An 11719-nucleotide genomic window follows, 5' to 3' on the forward strand; every position below is an offset into this window, starting at 1 on the left:
TTTCGCTCAACAACACCGTTTTGTTGCGGCGTTCAGGCCGTCGAGAATGTGTGAAAGATACCAGTAGAATCTAAGAAGGAGCCCAGAGTCTTATTCTTGAACTCAGTTCCATTATTTGTTCTTATCTTCTGAATAGACAATTGAAGATTCACTTGAACGCTCTTCAAGAAAAAAAATAAGGAATTTCGTGACTTCATCTTTAGATTTCAGAAAGTTGACCCACGTGTAGCTTGAATAGTCATCAACAATGAATAACACATATCTCTTACCCTTGATACTTTGAACCCGCATCGGACCACAAAGATCATATGCAATAGATGTAAAAGACGATCAGTATTGAATTCAACTTTGGACTTATGAGAAGCCCTTTTCATCTTACCCATTTCGCATGTTGCACACACATGGTCTTTATGAAACTTCAGATCATGTAAACCTTTCACCAGATTATCAATCACCAACTTGTTCAGGTTTTTGAAGTTAAGATGCGAAATCCGTCTATGCCACAACAAATTATGTTGCAAAGAAGCCTTGGACATCATGTAGACATCAATATCCACTTGTAGATTAGAAAAGTCAATTGTGTAGAGATTTGATTTTCTGGTTTCGACTAATATCTCTTTATCATTAGTAGTTCGGATGCTGCACCGGTTAGATTTAAAACAAACCTCCAGATTTTTATCACAAAATTGACCTATATTGAAAAGATTATGACCAAGTCCTTTGACATAAGAGACTTTATTAATCATTAAGTTTCCACGAATAGCGTCATCGTATCCAAGGATAGGTGAAAACCGATCGTTCCCAAACCTGACAGTTCCACTAAAAGATTTTACAAAGTTAGAAAGTAAATCTTTCCTACCAATCATGTGTTTTGAGCATCCGGAATCTAAGAACCACACATGACGGTTAACTTACACAATGAATCAATTGGTTTTAGGTACCCATTCAGTATGGGTCCTTTCAAATTATATCTAGTTGGTGGTATGCTATAATAACCAAACCAACTCTCTTTGAAAACAATTTTCCTTTTAACAACAAATATATCATTACCAAAGGGCCTTCGGCCTAGCGGTATCATAGCCCTTGGCTTCCTAGGAGGTCAAGGGTTCAAACCTCACCAAATGTGAGGAGGGTGTATGAGTTTATTTGTTGCATTTGCCTTATATAAATATTATATACTTCAAAAAAAAAAAAAAACAAATATATCATTATGAGCATAAGAACAAACATTATTAAAAGCATGAAAAACAGTAAAAGGCACAAATTCATCTCATCCACAATAAGAACAACACATTTTGCCTTTTGCAATATCCATTATTTCACTTAATGATTAATTTTGTACATTCAAAGTGTAAAACCCAAAAATTTGTGGAATAAATAATTTATCTTTATTGTTATTTTATTTTAAGAATATATATATATATATATATATATGTATATATTAAATAAAAATAGAAGGTTGAAATAAGTTTAAAAGTCGGACCAAAAGTGAAGGAAGAAGTCAAGACATGGGTGAAAGTTGTCAATTCGCGGWAGTTAAGGGACTGGGTCGTGTGTAAGCAGGTCCAAACCAGAAGGACATGTTTTGTAAATAGGCAACCGACCTGCAACAGAGGGGTCTGCTGTCAACGATTGGGAGAGGCAGAAGAGGTACAGGCGGTGCCTGGTTCATAAGGGGAAACTGTGACCTGCCAGTTTGCAGGCTGTGGAGAAAGCAGCATCACAGCCTAAAACTCGGGATTCGGCCGATTTGGTCAACTAATAGGCCAAAGCGTTTGAGTATAAATTGTGGGCACTGGTTTAAGGTCGCTATTCTTTTAAAAAGAAGGAGGAAATCGTCGAACTTGAGAGAGAAAAACCGGACTTCAAGACCAGACAAGAACCTCCTACCTTCCCGTCGTTTAGAGGTAAATACTCAACCAAAATTTATGTTGTTGCAACGTTTGGCTGTGTCTTTGGCCCTGTATAGAACTCTAGAAGGCTCACGTTCCAAACTTCGTGTTTTAGGATTCGATTTCAAAGTTTAGATTTCATTTGGTAAACACACTGTATCGCATTCTGTTTAAAAACCATTTTAAAGAATGTTATACAGAAGCTCTGCATGAGAGCTCTATATCAAGTTATATTATACAGAAGCTCTACATGAGAGCTTTGTATCAAGTTATGTTAGCCAGAAACTCTGCATGAGAGCTTTGTATCTACGTTATACAGAAGCTCTACATGAAAGCTCTGTATCTAGTGCTAGACAGAAGCTCTGGAAGAAACCACAGAGGAGCTCTGGCCCTTGATGTTGAAATACTTCTTATAGTTAAGAACCAGAGGCTCTGGTCGCAAAGCCAGAGGCTCTGGAAGAGAGACCAGAGGGACTCTGGTCCTGTGTTAAATATACTAAGGGTGGTTGGTTCAACCAGAGGCTCTGGTAGCAAAGCCAGAGGCTCTGGAAGAAAGACCAGAGGGGCTCTGGTCCTATGTTGAAATATATTCCAAGCGTGGTTGGGAACCAGAGGCCCGATGGACCAAAGCAGTATGTTTCTAATTTTGCTTCATAAGATGAATGACCATTTTTACACTAAGTTAGAGGTGCTGGTTAGTACAACCAGAAGCTCTGGTCGTGAGACGAGAAGCTCTGGTAGAGAGACCAGAGGGGCTCTGGTCTGGAATGTTGAAATATAATTTAAGTCTGGTTAGTTCAACCAGAGGCTCTAGAAGAGAGCCAGAGAGGCTCTGGTCCTTGTTGAATTTTTCTCTAAGTATGGGTACTACCAGAGGGGCTTTGTCAATACAACCATAAAGGCTCTAGTCCTAAAGGACTTAAGAGTCCAGAGGCTCTGGCCGTCCACAGAGGCTCTGGTCTTCTTCCAGACTTAGTCGTTTAAGGTATATAGCTATACGATACACCTTATGTCGGAACTCGCGGTTTCTATAATTTTAATTGATGTGAGGAGCATTTAAGCATAGTTGACCAAGGTTGACCCTAGTCGACGTAGTTGACCGTAAGTTGACTTTTATGTTAGCCTTTGGGAGAAATTAATCATTATATGCTATTTGCTATTATAAATTGTAGGTTGCCAGTCAGCGACGTTAGTTAAGCAATCTACGTTGTCAGGTGAGTCTTCATGAGATTTCACTGGGATGCATACCTAAGTACAWATTATTTTTACATGATATGAATTTCTGATGATGTGTACGTATGCATGATGTTTCAGTTTACATGCATGTTATGATATATTTTACATGTATGTTATTTTATGAATGGTTACATGCTATATGTTTAATCAGTTTTCAAATAACTCTAGCATGCTATTCCATATTAAAAGTTTGATGATTTAAGGGTGGGCATTTGACCAGTAAGTCACGACCAGTATAAAACACTACCCGGACAAGTGGGTGATCAGTCAAGATTGAAATATCAACCCAGGGCGTGTTTGTGACTAAATGACCCATATCCGACTAAACGTTATACGAGATCTCATATGTTCAGTGTCTTACAGATATATTTCCTTCAGTATTGCATGTTTTTCAGCAAATGCATACTATTTGGTACAAAGCCTACAAGTTGATATGTATGATGTGAAATGATCTTTACTCACGCAAACCATGAACTCACTGAGCTTTATAAGCTGACTATAGTATGCATCTCAGGGCCAGGTAGTTCGAAGCTGGATAAGGGCAAGGGACATGCTTAGAGAATTGCTAGTTATTATCTTATTTTTAGTCTTTTGCCTAGTAGCGTTGTATTAATCGTTTGTAACTTAACCCGGTATGAAGCGGGTTAGAACTTAAGTTAATTTTTGAGCGATTCAAAGACTTTCGCTGTAGATTCGAACGGTGTTATTTTAGCCGTCTTTTGGAACATGTATTCAGGAAATTGATTTAGGTTACATGACATTCTCAAAAAAAAAAAATGAGGGTGTTACACAAAGAGTTTTTCTTTACATGCTTATCAAAATTGTTCTTCATATGTTGATCAGATGATTTTGTAGATTCTAAGTAGATCTTTTCATGCGCCAGATAAGCTTGCACTTCAAAGAACAATATAAAATATCATAAACAAAATCATCAGTATTCTGTTCATGATAAACTTTATGTTTCAGAGTTTTATCAACACTCTTCTTCTATTTTTTTTAAAGTCTTTTGATTTTATTCTTTTTATAATAAACGTTCTCAGAAACAGGTTTTGAATTAACAGGAAATTCATTTTCAGATTCAGAGACCTTTTCGGATTCCTCAGTCTTTTCATTTTCATTTATTACAAAAGCATCATGACTGGGTAGTTGAGAGAAGTCGAATTTATCAATCTGTTCATCTAAACACGTATTCGAATTTAAAATTTCAGAAAAATCAAGCTCTTCATTTGATAAATTGATTTCATCAAATTCAAAAGCTTCACAAAAAAAATTGTACATAAATTTCCCATAAAGGTTTTACAGGAAGAAGCTTCAGACTCAGCAAATTTCTCTTCTTTCTTAATCTTTTCAAAATTTTCAATTTCATTCAATAAGATTTTCTTTTCCTTTTGAAATGAAAGTCTTTCTCCATTTAAAATGTTTTCCAGTTGAACAACATGTTATTCTAAAACTAAGATGGGAGTATAAAGCTTTTGTTCAATTGGTTTTGATTCAAGTTCTGCTTTAGAATAATTGTGATAATAATCAGTTGAAAGAGCAGGAACTTTGTTTTCATAACTTCCATTCAATTCAGTATAATCATAAGGAACTTGTATTTTGTTCTTTCTTTTTCTGTTAAAATCTTCTTGTTTTTTAACTTCCTCTGATGATTTCATAAATTTAATTATATATTCCGGACCTAAGTCAAGATATTCAAATTTGTAAATTGTTGGGGGGAAATAAAGAGCTTTCTTTAGACAATTCGGATTTTTGTATCCCAAACCTTCCCTTGGATTAAAAAATCTAGTTTCGGTTGGTTTATTTAGAAAACTAGTTTGATCTGTTTGTCCTCTTTTATACAACTTCTCTTCTAGGTCTTTGAGTTTTTCATTTAAAAGTTTATTTTATAACTCAAGAGCGCTAATTTTTACAACCAGTTCATCATTAATTATTTCCAATGATTCATGTTTAGCAGATATTTCTTCGGTCAAAATATCTTTTTTCTCATAAAACATTTTGCTCTTACATAGCAAAGATTGAGCCTAGGCAAAATTTTCAGTATTTTCAACATTTAGCTCAACATATTTATCTTGTTGCGTTTTAAGATCTTTTTTCTAAAATTGCAACTCGATCCTTTTCAGTTTTAAGTCTTTGCTGAAAATCTTGCAGTTTGAACATCATTCTTTGCATCTGTTCAAAACATGAAAACTCAAGTACCTCATCACTTGAATCTGCTTCTTTTTCCTCATCTTAGAAATTTCATATTCAGCTCTAGCCATTAAGCATATATGTGCAACAGCATCTGATTCTCTCCCTTCATCAGTCAAATTTAGCCAATGATCATCTTCAGCCCAAAGCGCTTTACCCACATCCTTTTTCTTAGACAGAAGGAACTTATTTTTATAATAGTCAGTGTTTTTGGACACTCGCTTTCTACAGTTTACTGCAAAATGTCTCTTCTTTGTAGCACTTGATATTCTCATCCGCAACTCCTTTGATAAACTTCTTCTTTTCATCACTCCTCTTATCAAACCTTTTCTCTTCATACTTCTTTTTCTCACCAAATCTATCTTTATAATCATACTTTGAGCCGAAGGAGAACCTCTAACTATTGGAATGTGGTTTCTTATAAAACTTCTTCTGAAATGCTTTAGTCAGCATGACCATAGCTTGTTTGATTTCCTTCATATCAGAATCAGACTTACTATCAGTGCTTTCCTCAACAGATGACTCACTAGTCACAACCACTTCCTTCACAGATTTCCCAGACTCAGACTTATTCTTCTTTTCAGAAACCAACGCCAGTGGATCACTCACTTCCTTCTCATTCTTCTTCTTTGCTTCTCTTATCTCCAAAGACTTATTATATCTGATAATATTAGCAAATGATTTCCATTCAGGTTGAAGGTTACTCAAAAACTTGACATTAACTTCAACTCTTGTTTTATTAATGCCATTCTTAGTCAGCTCATTCAGCAGTCTGGTCAATCTCTCATACACATCATCTAAGCTCTCTCCTTTTCTAGCTTTAAATTATTTATAGCTAGTTATGCAATTTTTTACTTTCAACTGAGTTCCAACTTTCGAACCCATCATCATCTTTTCTATTTGATCCCACATACTCTTTCCTAACTTTTTGTAGCTGTCAATGCATGTATATATGTCATTAATTAAGGCTTGCATCATATAAGATCTGCATACTACGTCAGCATGAGCTCTTTCTTTTTCTGCCTGAGTATACCTAGATTTTTCTTTAGGAACTATCTCAACAGGTCTGTTCTGTTCAGGAATTGCAAGAATTTTTTTTCTAGAATTCTGCGGGACCTTCCATTAAAGATTCCATTATCATTTCTCCGTCTTTTTATCTCTCAATGAAATTTAAAAATCTGTCTTTCCACTAGTTATAATCCCCATGAAACAAAACATGAGGTTTTGTATCAGTTCTTATAGCCATTGCCTCTCTTGAAGTCATTTTATCTGATTAAAATTTAGATTTTTTGCAGTTCAAGACTTTAAAACAAATTCACCCAATTCCAAATTGTTATCAAACAACAAGGTTTACTTAATCTTCCAAACAAATCGGACAAGTCACTGAATTTTGTTTCAAGGTTATCGAACAAGTCAATGAAATTCTTCAAGGTTATCGGATAATACAAGCTTTTCTAAATCACCCAAGTTCACTTATTGCTCAACACTTGTTCTAAAACTTCTTTATTGGACAACTCTTCTTCACCGGTCAACAAAGATATCGAACAAACTCTCTCTGGATACCTCTCTTATCGGACAAAGGGTCACCGGTCAAGTCTTGTCCGGTAACACAATGAGCTAGGCTTATCGGACAAGCCTAATCGGATATTGTTTGACCGATTATGATACTTATCGTTCACAAAATGAGCGATGAGCAAGAATTTTCAAAAATACAAGTATCAAAGTTAGCGATGAGCAAGAATTTTCAAAAATACAAGTATCAAAGTTAGGCAATGAGCAATATCACCTGAGAATGTATGTGATAAGAACACAATCTGGACAACACAGAAATATTCAACAACCGATGAACATACACTTATCGTCTGATGAATTCTTCATCGGACGATGAAGATGCAGAAAACCCAGAATTTCAAGAAACAGTCCAAATTACCCAAAAACAAATGCCAATTTGAGAAAATTACACACAGTTTAGTTCTAAATTGCACCACAAACAAAACCGAATTAACAATTTAACACTAAACTCGATCAAAATGGTCAATTTGACAAGAAATGACCAAGAACAGTTTCAAGATTTTAAAAACTCAAAAACTCATAATTGAATTAAGAAATTGATTCTGATGCGAAAATTATTGATTCAGATTAGTTCTAAATCATAAACCGCATACAATTCAATCAATTACAACATTAATCAACACAATTATGAAGAATTTGAGTAGAAACAGTCAAAACAGTCTGATATGATCAAAAACAACAATCCACAGCAATCCAATCCAATACAGAAACTAGTTTGAATCATGTTCAAATTGATTAAAGTTGTTGCAATTCAGCTCTGATACCAATTGTGGTTCCCAGAAGATTAATCAGACATAAATCAATCATAGAGATGAAGAACAGTAGATGAACAATGAACACCAAAGAGAGAATCAGCCAACTGTTTTTTGTATTATACTTCAAAGCTTCAAAGTTATTACAATGTGAATAGCTTCTAATTACAAGGAAAGACAAAGCTATTTATACAAACCTATTACAAAGACTAAAAGTACAAAAGCAATTACAAAGGAGAATCTTTGCTTGAATACAATTTTAAGTACAATTACTTGAACCCAACATTGGATTTGAACTTCTTTTCCAGATATCAAAGGCAAGGAATCAGTAACTTTTTTTTCTCAACCATTCTCTCCTTGACTCTGCCCTTTTGTTGGTCTAGAGTACCAAAAATATCTTGTATATCCTTCTTATTCAGATTTTTTTGTAATCTGAGTAATTTTGAGAAGTTATCCCATTTAGGTCTGAGGTTTCTCAAAAACTAAATGTTTATATCATTACTAGTCTTATGTACCTCATTCCTCCTCAAATCATTTATATATTATTGAAACATTTATAAGAATCATATAGAGACAGATTCTTTAGCCTTGAACCCCTCATAAGCACCAATGCACTGGTTAAGCTTGTTTAGCATAACTTTAGGTCCACCTTGCATTTGGGCCTCCACTACGTCCCAAATTGCCTATGCATAGTTTAAACTCTCCATTTCACTAAACACTTCATTTGGCAAGGCCATGGTAAGTAGAGTCACGACATGCCTATCTGCACTCACCTTCTTTTCTCATCTAAATTGTAAGCCTTCTTATCTTTTTTACTTCTTGATGCAAGTATGGTAGGGGGTTTCTCGAGTGCCAGGAACATCCGGTATATCAATAAAGCTCTCATACGATCCTTCAGCAATAGATCACATAAGAACTTCATCGATGTTGTCAAAGAATTGGACCATCACGGTTCTCCATTCGTGATAATCCCCGTCGAACTATGCTAGAGGCTTAGTCTCTGATCCGATGATTACAACTTCCTTAAACACTACTTTAGATCTAAAATGATTGATCCTACTGGATTGGATTTAAATTCAAAGAAATTGATCAAGAATGATCAAAAGATAGATCACAGGAATCTTTGCACTGAATTGATCAAGCTCTGAACTCACAAGTCTTCAATAATTGAGAATTTCACAAAACTAGATCTAGATCATGAATTAATCGCAAAAACAGTCCAAATCCATAGTCGTTTGCTCTTATACCAATTGATGATCCCAGAAGATCTAAAGTACAAAGTAAATTAACACAAGGTAGTAGAAATTACAATAAGAACACGGATTGAGGCTGGGAAGTCATATATCATTGATTTCAAAAGGTTACAAGGTTTTTTTTGAAGTATATAATATTTATATACGGCAAATGCAACAAATAAACTCACACACTCTTCTCACCTATGGTGAGGTTTGAATCCCTGACCTTCTAGAAGGCCAAGGGCTACGATACCGCTAGGTCAAAGGCCCTTTGGTATAAAAAAAGTTTACAAGGTTACAAGCTTAGAAAGAGTGTTTTTAGAGAGAAAGTACAATACAAAACTGATATGACAACTATCAAAAGATAACTAACTCTCTAGAAAGAAAACAAAATTTCCAGTGTCATAACATTTGATTCTTAATTTGGATTAAATTTTTTTAATTATTTTGATCTAAATGCGAGCTATGAATAATTTATTATTGTATTTAGCTAGAAACAATAGCGAAATCTATTGTTAAAGAGAGGAAATAAAAGATAAAGAAGATATGAATGGAAAGAAATGAGAGAAAAGGAAAGTAAGGTGAAGTATCGTATGAGAAGAGAAGTGTAATAAGAGATTTGGATCTTTGATCACTTTTAATCTCATGCCTATCTTTAAAGATTAATTGACCTGGTGAATCTCAATGCACTTTATTAGTGTTGTTATTCAATTAGAATTGATCTAAAGGTGAAGACCGCTTCTTATGCTTCTCACTATTGATTCAATTTTCACCGGAACTCAACCTAGAAAAATAAATTACAAATAAATAACATTTTAAACAAAAATTATTACTGGGAGAAGGGCCTCATTTAAGCATAGAAAACGACGTTTATAAATTAATTTTAAACGTCTAACTGCATACAAAATAAATGTATTCATTCTATTCATATTTTATAAACCTATTTTCAAAAGTACACTTATAAGATTTATGGGTTGGGTTCCAGTTATAAGCATAAGAAGGAATCTTCATACTTGGATGTATATTAGGATTGAGATGCACCAGATCAATCCCCATACCAAGAGCGATTCATGGATAGGTTTAAGATTAAAGGTGACCAAGAGTCCAGATCCCTTCTTACGCTTTTCATCTTAACTCTCCTTTTCACACGATCTTTCGCCTAAGATTTATACCCTGGAAAATATCTATTTGTATTTTCTCCCAAAATACTAATATGACAATATTATGACTTAGCTGAAATTTGACATGCATTTTATAGCATGTGTTCTTTAAGAGAAATTAGTTCAAATTGCCATTTCACACATCTAAATTGGTCTTCTAATCATTTCTCTCCTGGGTTAACTCAAATGTCATTACTTCCACAATATTGTGGACCTAGGTAAAAGACAAATAAATTCAAATTCAACCAGTTTTACCATCACAATTGTGGACCTAGCCACCGCATTCGCATATCTGTGTTGAATTTAATTTTTTTTTTGTCTTTTAGCTGGTTCGGAATATTGTGGACATAAATATAATGAAAATAATGACATTTGAGTCAACTCAGAAAAGAAATAGTTAAACACCAATCTAAATGTATGAAATGATCATTGTGGGCATATTTTACTTTTTAAACTATAAATCCTTAAAATACATATTTTTAATAAAATAATAAAAATAACATGATTTGAAATGTAGCCACTAGACACCAAGCACTTGATTATCACAAGGAAGGGGGGTCTTCCTTTTCATATTTTGTAAAGAAAAAAGTGGGGACAAAACCCTAAATTCAGTACTTTCTCATCATCAAGTCTGCCGCTTCGAAACTACCTTCACCTCTTTATGTTTTTTAAGAAACACTTGAAAATACCGAGTATTTAACATGATTTTTAACCAGGGACGGAACCGAATGATTATAAAAAACAAATATATGTAAAAAGAATTCAAACGGTGATACTATTTGACTAAAAAAATGACACTAACAAAATTCGAACTCAGGTTTAGAGTGGAAGAAAAGCCTTGCAAACCAACTCTACCAAAGAAAATGTATTATCATTGTACTTTCAAAATACATACGGTAGCACCAACAAATTTATACGATTGCACCTTTTACGAACCTAAACTTTTTATCCTTTGACAGATGAATAATACGATGGCACCACTGTAGGTCCGTCCTTGTTTTAACTCTGACAATTATACGCTTTATATAAGTATCTTATAACAAATTATCTGAACAAAGTTAGAATTTATTGACACTTTTACACGTGACATTTTTTAAAAAATGTCATAAAAACAAGTTTTGAAGCATAAGTGTTGGTAAGACTAAATTTGGACCAACGGATTTATATATCAAATAACATAAAACGAATGCATAAAGTCAAAGGGTTGGGTTCCAATGAGAATAGAAATTATAGTGAGAAAGGTAAAAAGAGATATTCATGTTTGTATCAATCTTTATTGAAGATCAACACTAATATGATGCACCGAGATACACTAGATCAATTACCGTGATAAGCGTATTCATAGGTGAGGGTGAGATTAAAAGTGATCAAGTATCCAGATCTTTTCTTACGCTTCTCACTTTAACTTCTATTCTCACACAAGCCTATGTAAAAAGCCAAATTTATATTTTTACGACAAAATACTAATCTTGGGACGTATTTGGAAAAATAACGCATATTTTGGTGGGTTTTTTCAAAGTATCTTTTTTACCATAGACGTACAGGCAGGTTGCATGCACCTCGATTGATCCTTTGAATCCTTAAAATTAACCACCACATGAATTCTCCTTTGATTGTCTCAAGAGGACTTGAACTGGTGAATAGTAAGGAAGGGTATGAATAGAGAAAGGCATAGACGGTTTATA

Source organism: Cynara cardunculus, assembly GCF_001531365.2.
Source record: "Cynara cardunculus var. scolymus isolate 2C chromosome LG 11, CcrdV1, whole genome shotgun sequence".
In the NCBI taxonomy this organism is placed as follows: Eukaryota; Viridiplantae; Streptophyta; class Magnoliopsida; order Asterales; family Asteraceae; genus Cynara; species Cynara cardunculus.